The sequence below is a fragment of the Stegastes partitus genome, unplaced genomic scaffold (assembly GCF_000690725.1).
Source record: "Stegastes partitus isolate 25-593 unplaced genomic scaffold, Stegastes_partitus-1.0.2 Scaffold280, whole genome shotgun sequence".
NCBI classification, from domain to species: Eukaryota; Metazoa; Chordata; class Actinopteri; family Pomacentridae; genus Stegastes; species Stegastes partitus.
Window position 1 is genome coordinate 471,201 of NW_007578011.1, and position 13,931 is coordinate 485,131.

At 47.2% G+C, this 13,931-nt stretch overlaps 1 protein-coding gene across 1 annotated transcript in view; it reads right to left on the bottom strand.

The window, feature by feature from the left end:
• Nucleotides 1-11,461, bottom strand: part of LOC103357895 (galactosylgalactosylxylosylprotein 3-beta-glucuronosyltransferase 1-like) — a 32,611-nt gene extending 21,150 nt beyond the window's left edge. The window contains exons 1-2 of the mRNA XM_008282646.1: nt 11,450-11,461; nt 10,827-10,829 (exon numbers count right to left, since the gene is read on the bottom strand). The gene's annotated coding sequence lies outside the window, so the exon portion shown is untranslated. The remainder of the gene's footprint in view (nt 1-10,826; nt 10,830-11,449) is intronic.
• Nucleotides 11,462-13,931: the final 2,470 nt, after the last annotated feature.

The window sequence follows — 13,931 nt, forward strand, 5'->3', positions numbered from 1 at the left end:
CTTCCTGTTTCTGGCTCCACAGGCTCCTGCTGTCTTCTGTCTGAGGAGGACAACACACATTAACCCGTTCCCACAGCGTTTGAAGAAACCCTTTTTATAGTTCGGTCTTGAGCAACACTTCACCGGCAACTTAGCAACAGTGCAGCTGGCCCTGATTGGCTGATTCGTAGCTGGTAGTGTGAACATACCATAATACTACTACACAACTGAGCATTCTAGATCAATGCTAAACAGGACTTTAGCATCTAGCGTGTTCCTGTTACTGCTGGTTTTAGCTGCAGATTCCCTGCTAAGCAGACCAGGGAGAGAATAATGTGTTTTCTTGCAGAAACCTTCATTAATAAGGATTACCAGCCTGGCAGCTCCTGGACTGGGATTTTTGTCCACTTTTGAAAAAGGAAACACGTTGCTGTGTTGTACCTCATCGGGCTTCTGCCGGCCTCCACTTCCAGGAATGTTCTGCCAACTATCAGTCTGGAGCGTGATTACAGCCAGAAGATGATAGAAAGGAAAAAACAAATCTATCTGCTGAAGACGTCCATGTTTTCTCTGCTTTAATGGAGGCAGATTCCACATCAGCCATCATCATAGTACACATCTTACTGGTGTTCCACTTAATCAGTACTGATAATTAAATAATCCTGAAGTAGATGGTACGAGATCTGCTGCTGGGTTCTGTCAGTGGACATGATCACAAACAGAGCAGCGGTACGTGTCACGCCTCGCAGAGAGAAAACCACAGCATGTAGCGTCTCTATATAATAATATATTTACACCTTTGACATGCAGCCTTAATAAACACAGTGTTCCAGGGATTTGAATGAGATGTGCATTTACATTTCATCTCCACGGCAGACAGAAAGAAACTGAACAGCACTGTGGTGGAAAACCAGGAGAACAAATGAAACCCAGCTGAGGAACAGAGGAGCTGAACCGAAGCCCCCTGATGCTCTTCATACATGTCTCACTACATTAAACACATTCTTTGTGGGACTTCTTTAATCATTTCATTTCGACTTCGTTGAAACCTGAAAGCAGAAGAATTACTTGGAGCTTGCATCACTCTACCATCCTGAAAGAGAAAATAAACCAATACACCTCCTGAAAATCACCATGGACACCGATTCTACACCTTCCCTGATTGGCCGGTTTAATCACAGGCACACGTTAATCTAATTACTTTGAGAATAATTTAATCAAACTGTTACTTCAGTTAATACTTCCGTTTTCTTGCTGTTTTGCATCCTGACTCTGTTGACAGAGTAAACAGTTATGTGCTCGTTTCCTCCGAGGCAATCAGCATTCATCAACAGTCACGGCTTATCGCCGTATCAGTTTTTTAAATATGACCATAATCAAGCAATAATTACGTTGAGATGCTTACATGACCAACTGCAGCATTCTTATGACAGCATTCAGATCAGCAGCCGAAGGCAAACCACAATCAGTTCATCAGAAATCACATAATGTAATATTCTGCTGGGCATGTAATTAGCTTAATCCAATTATTCTCACCATCAAAGTGAGAAACAACAAGTCTGTGAGCAGCTAATGAAGCAGCTTCTCATTTCGCCTTGAAGTGACATCAGACTGTTCCTGTGTCTACATCAGAACAAAGAAACGCTGCGTTCACAGACCGGACCTCAGTGCAGTCGGGTTTGTTCAGAACCAAACGGATCAACAGAGGGACTGTGTGTGATGGACGGTCGCTACGGGTCGGCACTGACACACTGAAGCTGACATGAGACTGATGGGATCAACACAAAGAACAGACTTCAACGCAGAGCTTCGAAGCAATCGAAAAAGTCAAATGATAGTAAAGACGTATGAGTACGAGCCTCCTGGTGAATGTGAATGAATCAGTGGAGGTTCTGCTCAGTCCCACAGAGGCAGAACCACCGTCAGAACCCAGGAAAAATACTGCCAGTCCAATCAGGACCCCATGACAACACACAGCCTTATATACATCACACCACTCATCCTGATTACACACACACACACACACACACACACACACACACACACACATCAGCTTGTTTACTAGTTCCTCAGAGTGTGTGTCCCGGGGGGAGAAACTTTAGAAGTAAGTTTTAAGTCGTCCAATCTTAATCAGAATGACTGAATCAGATGAAGAAACAAACTGCTGCTCTCTCTCTCTCTGCTGTCTCAGGCGCCGTCCCACTGAGCTGAGGGAGGACCGAGTCTATCTCCTTCACAGTCCATCAACACTTTGCTGCTTTTGTTTGAGATATGAACCCTCATGCAGGAAGCCCCGTTTGAAGGCTGATCTGAGACACTCTGAGTTTTACAACCACTGAAAGTTAACAACTAATGAGCCTTCCAGCATCAAGCCCTCCTCGTATCTGGACCTCCGTCTGGACAATCCCACAGCCTTGATATCCGACACAACAGAAGGTTTTACATTCAGTGTCGGATCATCGCGTCACGGCTGTTCTGTGCTGGACTTGTTTTGAGGTGCTTTGATTTGCAGAAGATTTCCATCAGCGGTGCCCAAACACAGCAGGAAGTTCTTCTGTCCTGTGAAATGTTGGTTCATTGCCTTTGACACCTTCAGAATAGTGATATGATATAACCCTGACCCACAGTGCTGCAGTCTGATCTGCACCCTGCCGTCCACAGGAGTCCTGGTCTCTGTTTGGTCAGAGGCCGATGCGACCCGCAGTCTCATATGACCACAGAACCATGTGCACATCTGCTGTCAAAGTGCACATCGGTCCGTGCACGGGGACGCAGGAACCAGGAATTGGCCTTTAGTGGGTCAGGAATGTCTGTGCCAAATGTCACAGCAATCCATCCGATAGCTGTTGAGACATTTCAGCCTGAACAACAAATGTCACAGGAGGACCAGTCGGGCAGCTTCACCCTCTGTGAGACCTTCATGTTCATCTGTCCCATAGACTTGGAGATATTTAACCGTCTGAGTGGTGTGGAAGCTCCACTCTGTGTCTTTACACTTCATTAAGCTGCTCAATGGCTAATTGCTCTATTTCTGTAATATTCACAGCAGCGTGCGGGTCATCCATGTAAACTCTCGTGCATGTTTTTCTTGGTCCACAGTGCAAAACTTTGTCCTTCAAAGACAGTGGAGTTAAACTATGAGTGAATCTTCATGAGTGTGCAGTCTACAGCAAACATGACTCCTACGCTGTCCTTAAGCTTTCAGATGTGTGGAAACAGATACAGTAAGTAAGTAAGGATGTTTATTTATATATAATGTTCCAGAGCAGACAGCAGAGTCTGATCAGGTGTGAGATGTGCTGCAGTTATATCGTTCCTAATTGGCATCATCAGTCGGACATGTGCAACCACACAAGCCACAACAAGCCAATCAGCTGTCCTCAATAGAACCTGAGCAGGATACTGTGTTTATACCACGACATCATATCGGTGTGTGAGTGTATGAGTCAGGTGTGTGAGGAGCACACTGAGGGGGGGATGGTGTGGACGGAGGGAACCCTGCGAAGCCTTTGAAAAACTGAAGCTTCAGTGGGACATTGTGAGGCTGTCTGAGGGAGAAACTTTAGCTCATGAACCTTCATGAATCCAGACATGATCAGCTGTTGATCCGCTGTTTGGTTAGAACTTTAATCCAGCTGGACTCATGACACATACTAGTACTGGCAAAGCTTCTGTTCTGACCTGCTGGTACCGCACCGTGATGCACATACATGTGCTACTACGGCAGCTTGTCAGAACACGGCCCAGTGTTACCAGCCTTAGAGGTCTGGGCCGGTTCTGGCCGTGTTCAGCTTTGTCTTTATTTACCACATATTATAGTTTACTATAATGCAGTCATGACTGGATAATCGACCCTTAACAATCCTAAACCTGCTATCCAACAGGTTTGTAGGAAAACCCAACAGAACCCATAAAAACAGCCTTAACATAGCGACAGCCTTGGATTGTGACTCCGACATGACATTTAATGTCACCAATCAGGATGACGGCGTATTATCTGACTGAACAATCCCACAGATTGGCTACGTTCACACTGCAGGACTTGATGCTCAATGAGGATTTCTTTGTGACTTCCTTCACGTTTCCACTTCAATGCGACTTGTATGTGATCTGCTGTGTGAACTTCATACGAGCCAAAAGTGTCCCGCATGCGCACAAGAGGACACGACGACGTCACACGCAGCGAGCGTGCTCAGTGTTTATGGAAGTAAACATGGATGGTAACGGTGGAGCGTATCTGCCACTCCCCCGCCGCCACCGATGGAGGAAACAGAAGTGTGAGCGCTAACTAAACTAGCATCAGCAGCCAAGTACTGCCTGTGTGTTCTGGACACTTCCACCCCGTCAGAGCGCTGCCCCGGGGTGGAAGTGTCCAGAACGTGCACAAACCGGTCAGTTAGTCTGAAGTCCAGCGATGCGTCGTGTTCTAACAACACACTAGTTATTATAACAACTATGAACAATAATGAACAACTAATGAGCCTTCCAGCATCAAGCCCTCCTCGTATCTGGACCTCCGTCTGGACAATCCAACAGCCTTGATATCTGACATAGAAGAAGGTTTTACATTCAGTGTCGGGTCATCGGGTCATGACTGTAATTTATACACTGGCTGAACTTACTTAAAGATCTCACGACTGTCGTGTCTGGCAGCTACTGAGGTTTGTCTCACAACTTGTCCTGTCCAAACCCAGCAGGTGTTTTCACCATCTCCTGCCTGAATGTGTGTAAAACTCACTCCTCGCTTCTTGAGGAACACGTTCATCAGTTTCTGCACACGTTTCAGGCAGACGTCCAAAGTCTGTCTCACTTTAAGTGTGAATCTTATTAGCTCACCAGGAATCTGTGTGGGACGCTGTGTGTCTGTGTGTCTCTGGCATTAGATGAAGCTGAGTCACAGTCAGGCTGGATGCATTTGTTTCCCTACATGCAGAACGTGCAGCACAAACCTGAGTAATATGAGAATAATTATTTATCAGATGAAAGTCACTCGATGATAAGCAGCCAACACAAAGTGCATTCATGTCCACAGACATGTCACATTTTCTCTGCTGCTGCTGCTGCTGCTGCTGCTGCTGCTGCCTGCACAGCCGGTCGTGTGTTTGGTGTCAGGAACCAGGCTCGGCGCTGATCGGCTCTGGAGTGGGTTCTGGTTAAGTGAAAGCCCTACCCTGATCATAACCACGGCCAGTTTTCTCTTATATTACTTCTCCTGACCCCGGCGTTACCGTCACCAAATTATTTCTTCCTTTTCCCAAGAGCTGGACGGATGTTTGTACTCAGGCAGCAGAACCTGACAACAGACACCAGCTGAAGATGCTGCTGGGAAAGGCTTCCAGAAACAACTCTGAGCCAAATCATCCACATGAGGTTCAAAGTGGACCTGCTCTCAGCAGGACTCCTGCTCAGCATGAAGCAGATCAGATGAACGGTTGTTCAGATGTGCTGTCATTTATCAGTGATGGGATCAGGACCGGACTGTGGGACATGCTGAACCTTCTCTGGCCCGTTAGGCAGCATCACTCTGCAGCCCCTCAGAAACAATGCAAACAATAAAAGATTATTAATAAGCATGAATTCTTGATGGCTTCTCTAACTCATAGACCTGCTGCTCAAACTGAATCACGTCGCCTTAGAGCTGCATGTAAAGAGCACAGACGTAAAGCACAGCGTTCTGACCGTGACCACCGTCTAAGTTTAGCGTCTTAAAGCTGGCCGTAGCTTTGGTGGTATTTGGTCATAAACTAAAGTATTTGACCTGATGATGGCTCCAGATAAAGAAAGGGTGTTTAAAATGAACAAACGTGAACCTGAAGGGAAAGTCTGAGGATAACCAAAGACATTCAGGACCACAGTGGCTGTCAGTGCCATCTCCACTGCTGCCAGGGTTTAAAATACATCAGCTGAAGGTCTGCTTCATCCCTCTGTTCCCAGAGTCTGATCCTTTGCCTGATAGCACATGCATGTCATCAGGATGACACTTGATGATTTCAGCCATGCAATGTACACAGTAATCATTCTGCAGGAAATGCAACAGAAAGCAAGGCAGCATGAGTCCGCTGGACCCTCGTACAAAAGAGAACCTGCCCATGAAGTCTTTCCAAGACTGATCTACAAGAGACAGATAGAACATGCTTCAACCTGATTTCTTCTTGATTCACTGATTTTATTTAGTTTTTGTTGACATCCAGGTTCCACGTGTGCACAGCAAAGAACTGGTGGCAAGAAGAAATGCAGTTTTATCTGAATGCATGGTGCTGAGCATCAGCAGCTCCTCTAACGTCAGTGACCTGCAAGTGGTGCCACGACGACACAAGACAACACAGCTCAATGGTGAACGGTCTGCACTTCTATGATCCAAAGAGCTCCACAGTGTTTCTCATTCACCCATTCACACACATTCATGCACCAACAGAGCTGCTGCAAGCTGCTGCTGCCACTGGGAGAGACTTCAGGTTCAGAGTCTTGCCCATAGACACCTGGACTGTGGAGGGGATGGAACCACCAACCCGCCACAGCCGCCCACAACTAAACTGTCTGACCATTTAAATCAGCACCACAAACAGACTTACTCAGTCAGCTGGTACTAATATATATATATGTATATATCTATGTCAACTTTTTCCAAATGTCACGCAGTCCTAAGTGAGGATGTCACAGCCACTGGTTTCTTTCTTCTCCATGGACCAGATGTTACAAATAAAATAAAACTCTCTCAGCCAGTCATTACACAGAAAACACTCCCACAGGCAGCAGTAATCCTCCTGTTACTGCCGTCCACACTCCCTCTATAGCTCATGAAAGAGTTCAGTTCAGTGGGAGCTTCAGAGGAGTCAGCATCCTGCTTCATAGGACCATAGTGGCGGTTTGGCGAGGACCTGCTCCGTGTATTGATCTGCTCATGCAGCATTCCCTCTGCTCCAAGTGAGAATTTGCCTCTGATCTGAACCAGCTTTCAAGTGGGCAAAAACAACCTTCAACAATCTGACTCAAAGGGGCTTTTTTGTAACGCACATCAAGAGGACAGCCGAGCATGCAGATTGACAAAAACACAACAAAACACTGTCCAGCCTGCACCAGCGGTTCAAACGGGGAGCTGCTCTTCAATGTCCTGAGCTGGTGTCGAGCCTCCTGATGCAGAAAAACGCTGTTGGGAAGGATTTCAAACGCTCAGTGAAACAGCTCGCTGACGAATTCCCAACAAGAAACGTTTGTTAATGATCAGTCCAGCAGCTGCAAATCTAGAAGTTTGCTGCAGATCCCTCCACTGTGGCTCAAACAGGTTCTCTGGTCCACACTCAGACCGGGTTCTTCCTTTGACATGAGTAACCTGCAGAACAAAGAGCCTCTCACGTTGTGCAGCGTGAACAACATCTGCACATTTGCAATTAACACATTTTAATGAGGAAACAGAAGCTTCCAGTCACTCTGCAGGAACACTGTTTTTCTGCCACTTTCACGGCTTCTTGTGACACAAAAAAAAACGACTCAAGAAGCTTTTCAAGAACCAATCAGAGCTCAGCCATGGCTTCTTTCTCTCTGTGGAGATGCTTTAAGCTAACATGGCTTAAGCTGGACTCAACTTTGCAAAAATAAGAATTAAGACAGCAGCATTGATGCTGTTTGTGACGTCTGAATCCACCTTGAGCTGGATGTGGGCATAGTTTGGACAGCAGCTCATCAGCCCTGCACTGACCTACAGGCTGAAGCACCATGGCTACGCTGCCCCCATGCTGGGACATCTCTACCTGGTTCACTCATTTCCTAAGAATACTTTTGATCATTGTCCTTATTCCTGTTCACTGCGTTCAACGCGTTAGTTGCTGATGAGGTAATCCAGCCCTGTTGTATTCTATCTTCATCACTTTAAGGTTTGTGTACAGGTCAGGCTTCCAGCAGCAGGATGTGATGCTCACATATTCACCTGCATCTTCATTACTGTCAGTATTCTGATAAAGGAATAGTTTGTTCTAGACTAGCTGGCAGCAAAATGCCACAAAGACCTCCTGAAGATCATCCAAAGTCTAATTAAAAGACTACCATGTGCTGGGTAGAGTCGAGTTCTTCTTCAGTAAAAGAATGATGAAACAACATATTAACATATCTGCAGCCTGATCCCAGGATGCATGACTCTCAATTCTGTAAATGACTTTTATCAGCATGAAAGTAGTTTGTGGTTGAGCCAGATAGAGCCCTGGAGGCTTTGGCAAACTCATCTCTGTTGTATCTGGAGTCTGTAGTTCAATCAGCACCGTGATGTCAGAAACACGGCATGAACAGCCCTCAGCAAAACCATGTCCTGTCTGTCGTGTTTCACTAGACTGACAGCTCAAAGGCGAGGAGAAAAAAGGGTTCAGACCTTAACTGCAGACTGGAGCAGCTCAGCATCACTGCCCTGGTGTCGCCTCCTCCTCCGCTGCCTCCAGCGCCGACGATCCCGTCAAGACAGATTTCAGACGGTCTGTGCTGCAGATCGCTCCGTTCACACACCGACGCTGCATCCCGGAGTGGAGGACCGGGGCTTCCAGGTGGACATGCCGGGGATGCGCCAGCACAGCTCGCTGTGTCTCCGCTGCTCACAGACTGAGATGTGGGAGAAGAGAGAGCAGCTTATTTAGACTATAAACCCTCCTCCCTCTGCTCCCTCTCCTCCCGTCGCTCTTCCTCCTCTCCCTCCTCTCTCTCTCTCCTCTCTCCCTCCTCTCTCCCTCCTCTCTCTCCTCTCTCCCTCCTCTCTCTCTCTCCTCTCTCTCCCTCCTCTCTCCCTCCTCTCTCTCTCTCCTCTCTCTCCCTCCTCTCTCTCTCCTCTCTCTCCTCTCTCCCTCCTCTCCCTCCCCTCTCTCACCTTTCTGCTGCCCCTCTTTAACTCCCATCCTTCCCCCTCACAGCAAATGCCCTGATTCCTCTGCTCTTGCTCTTATTAATCATGCTGCTAATTGTCTGTCAGACATCTGAGAGTGTTTCTGTGGGACTGAAGGAGTATCTGCTCTGAGGGCAGGACCAGCCCCATCCTCAGGGTAACAAGCAGCCAGGGGCATGTACCAGAGAGGGATGGACAGCCTCCAGCAGACAGCAGCATGAGAAGGACAGTCTGCCTGTAATGTGCAGGATGAGGAGCCACCAACTAAAACCAGCACAGCATCACCTCCCAACACGTGGGACGCCATGACTTCAGGTTTGTGACAGTGAACGATGGCCCCTGAGGAACCATTAAGGACTACTTCTCCTCCTTTTGAAAGGTGTGACATTTAGAAGAAATGCTAAGCTACTGGAGTAATCCGGCAAACTTGCGCCTAACCTTTGCTAAATAATGGATTGTGGCTGTGCGTCATGTGACATCTCAGTAATTGGAAAACAATGTGAGACTTGAGGCGCCTCACTGTACCAGCTGTAAACCTCCAGCAGCGCCTGCATCATCTACTGTATTGATTAATGGCAAGAACGCAACGTTGACTTAAGTAAGCCGTGCTCGTCAGCCCGGACATGATGAAGTGAAATAAGCCCTCTGAAGCCATCAATCTCATTCTGGAAGCTTCTCGCTCTGCTGCGCTTTTCTGCCGCACTTCAAGAATGATGTGTCCTAGAAATATTTAAGCCTCTTTAGGAGTCTAAGTGATTGTCTTACAATCTGCATCCATTCTGGGGACACACTCTAATTAGAGCAAGTGCTGTATTTCCATCATCTGACTAATGAAAAGGCTGATATGTTGCTCGTGTTTGTGCTTTTCTTTATAATGCAGAGCTGTCCTCAGCCAGTCTGTACAGCGATGCATCATCCCTCCCAGCTTCATCAACATGAGCCCCGCGGGTGCAGCTGCTGTGGCCTTTCAAAGTTTGAATTTTGACCTTTAAAGTTTGTCCCCAATCACAGGGATTTGTAAGTGAGTCTGGGTGTGGAGGAGGAAGAGGCTGCAGGTATTACCTGAACTCACCTTTTACACACTTCTATCTGTGCTCCAATAATCTGCTGTTTAAAAAAACTGCATTTATCACAAAATCAGCATCTGAAGGTGTTTTTAATTAGTGTTGGTTTTGCCAGATGCCACCGGCACCAGAATGGCAGAACGCTCTGGATTCTACAGTCTGAGCAGCTCTTACCTGCTGCAGCAGCAGGGAAACCAAAGCCGATGTGATTTTGCACATCTCTGCATCATTGTTGTTATTTATTCAATATTCATGTTTTGATTCATGATTTTATAAATGTGGCTCCCAGAGGAAGAGCCGCCTGGTGCTGCTGCTGACGGGAGGCTGGGTTGGTAATCTGCTGCATGCTGTGCACACACTCATTTAGCTTCATTTGTATGAACCCACTGTTGGCAGAATAGCATCACGTCGCTCTTCTTGGTGAGGATTTGTGGTGATGGTTGGGTGCTTTACACGAGTGAAATACTGTGTGTGTCTGTATGTTTCTACAGTTTGCCTTGCAACAAGAACAAGTAGGTCAAAGCGCCTGGGGACCCTGTAAGCGTTTTGACAGACTTCCAGATCTCCTGGATGCTGGTCTCCAGAGGGGTGAAGGCAATATTTAGGGCAAAGTACTGCACAGTAATCTGCTTCCTGCAGCTAGTGCACCAGAAAACTAGGAACATGAAAAATATTTTAAAAAGACAGACAGGATGCTGTAGCGATGGAGCCTGATGAAGGAACGGCACTCGCTGCTGCTGGCCGTGTGATGGAGGCAGTCAGCTGCAGTATTGCTTTCAAAAGATGATTGAGCATTCAATATGCATTGTTTGCTTCTCGGTTATTTAAAGTACAGTAAAGTTATTGCCTTTCTGAAGCTGGTCCCTGATGGGAAAGCATCATCCGCCCTGTCGCTGCCTCTGTTACCAGACAACAGCTCCCACAAACTGTAGCAATGGTGGTAAAAGGGGCTGTGAGGCTCAGAGAACAAGGCAAAGGAAGTAGCAGGAAAAAAAATAGAAATGGTTCAACCGAGCTGAATGGCCGGGCATTCTGTCTGTGTGTGTCTCAATGGGCAGCCAACAATGTGTGTTAATTCATTCTTCACAAAGAGCCTTGAAGCCCGGCTTCCCCAAACTAGCAAACAAATCACTTCCCTGCTGCATTGGTATTCTGAGGACGGTCCTCGGCTCTTTGTGTTGTGAAATGAACAGTAGAATAAGAAACAGATTGGACTTATAGGTACGACTGAGAGGAGGTTCTGTCTGAGCTCCAGAACACACAGAGTGGCAGCTTCCATCCGCTTCAGGCTTATGGCCTAGATTTTCTGTCTGTGCTTTTTTTTTAACCTATATAAAATATTTAGCTTCTACCTGGATAATTGCATCATTTTCAGGTCATTTCTGAGTGACTATAAAACGTGTCACTGTGCTTTAGGTCATCCCATCTTCTTCTGTTTAGCCCATTAGCCACATTAATACCACAGAGAGCAGCTGCAGCAGGCTTCTCTACGGCACCGTGGACTTTACTACGATCAGATATAAAAACATGCATATACCATACATACCATACGTAGTGATGTAAGAACCCTGAGTGCAGCAGAGTGGCAGCTATTGCCCCCAGCTACAGGGAGACCGGTGTACCTGGTAGGTTATTCATTCTCATTTTAATCTGCAGCCATTAGTCTTTTGGGTGAACAACCCTTTAAATAATCCAGCAGAAGAGATGCAGGTGAGAAGAAACAGTTCCCAAAAAAGTCCAACAACATAAAACTCTAAAATAAAACCTGGCACTAATCAGACCAGATCAACTGTCTGACAGAAAACAACAGGAGCGAAGTCAGGACCTCATCAATGTTTTCTGAAAAAGCTTCTCCTGTCCACAGCCTTTAACTTCTGTCTTGGTCAGTTATTTTGCTAACGACCACCAGATGTTAACGACATGCCTCCAATCACGTGCACTCGACTGTCGGTGGATCTGCTGCTGGACCGACACACAGGAGATCAGAAACACAGGCTGCTGGTGTTGTGACTGATCCTCGTGTTGCTGTAACGCTGGGTTGGAACGACAGACACTAGGAGCTATAGCCAGAGCTACCAACACCACAGGACCACATACAGCTGACAGAAGCAGCTTTGTGCTGACGTGAAGCCACCAGACGTTCATTTCTCTCACAGTCTCTGCTGCTGTCGGCAGCACCATGATTCCCTTCCTATGACTGTCTGTGGCCCAACCACACAGGTATCACCCTCTACCTGTGTGGACGGCCTGTGGACGCTGTTGAAGCTGACATGTCTGTGTGATGACATTTGTTTGTTGAAAGCTGGCGGACCCTGACAGGGTTTGTTGGGTGCTGATCCAGCCTGCTGTGTGAGCGGCTGCTGCTTCACTTGGCCACATACCTTCTGGTTTACGATGACTTTAATGACCACTTTTATGTTAATGAGGACTCCCACAGCGAGTCATATGTGAAACGAGTGAGTCGTAGCAGCTACCTGAACCTGCAGCTCCTTCAGCTCATTGAGCTGTCCGTACAGTCTGACTGCTGTCATTCACTGAGCTGCTGCCATCAGACTCACTTTCAGACACATCGTAGGTTCCACCGAGCTGATAGAGGACGGAGAAACATGCTCAGCTGTTTGCTAATAAGATGCTGGAGGCTGAACAGAGGGCCTGAGCAGTGTGGTCGGGTCGGCCAGTGCAGCCTTCCAGTCTGAACCTCTGGGTGGCGCTGTGCTACTTGGTGCAATCTTCACTACAGTGTTAAAGTTATTAGCAGCAGCAGTTCAACAGGACATGGTTTCTGTGAAGGCGATTAGTTCATGTACAGGTGTGAAAGCTCAGAGCTGAGCTGGACTGGGCGCACCGTGGACCGGCCCAGAACTGTTGCAATGCACCACAGACATAATAATGAGGAGGCGCTTTTAAAAAGCTATTTTTCAGCAAGAACATAAATTCACCTTCAGCAAGAAGCACAACAGAGCCGCTGTAGCTGTGGGTCAGAGAGCCGCTCGCAGGCTGAAGCCTTCACTGGATTTATGTAACAAAGCTGATGCACAGTTTTTATTAGACATGAATGCATAAAGACAGAAACACAGACGGAAAAAGTCATTTTGTGTTCACATTATGTCGCCTATGGGAGTCAGTGAGCTGTGCAGTGGTCGGTGATGGGAGTCTGAGCAGCTGTGATCCAGAAAGCTGGACTCTGCATTTCACAGTTTTTGCTCATGTGAGCCGGTCAGGACATCAAGGCTGCTCTCTTCCAACACCAGAGCCGCTGTGATGCAGGTAAAGAGAGCTCACCTGTAATGAACACAGCACTCGGCTCAGACTGGATCCTGCTCCCTGTGATACCAGACGTTTCAGCCGGCGCTGTGTGAGGCTGATAGCCGCCGTGGCTCCTTCAGCACCAGCAGCTCGTGGTTCTGCTGTGGAAGGGAGCCGGGTCAGTCGTCTTCATGTCTGCAGAATCCTGAGTTAGTCGGCTCTCTCTCATGTTTCACTATGAACTGTTTATGATGGCTTGTGTTGGACAGAGATATCGGACTGAGCTGCTCTTTGTGCACTACTCCAGTAATAAATACCTATAAATAGCTTTACATACTGTGATGTAACGTGGAGTTACCTAACATCACTCACCTGTCCTGCTCTCCACCGGTGCTGCTTACAGCATGATTCTAAGCTAACATGTAATGTGTCTCGCTGAAGGCCATTATTTCTTCTCGTCCTTGTCTGTTCCTGTCCTCTGCTACAGCCCACATACTCAGAAATAAAAGCTGTGGTTCACCACAAAGGAACATTTTCAGCCTGTTTAATAACAAACTGCTGTTCTGATCCGGGATTCTTATGTTAACCTGGACCTAGTTTGGACCCTCTCCCTTTTGTGATGTTCAGCAAAGTTGTGTTTTTTGTTCTAAATATTTCTGTAGAGGGCTGCAGGTGTCTCAGTGGTTAGCACCGTGGCCTCACAGCTAGAAGGTCGCCGGTTGGCGTCCCGGTGAGGACACCCGGGATCTTCCTGCGTGGAGTCTCCATGTTCTCCCCGTGCA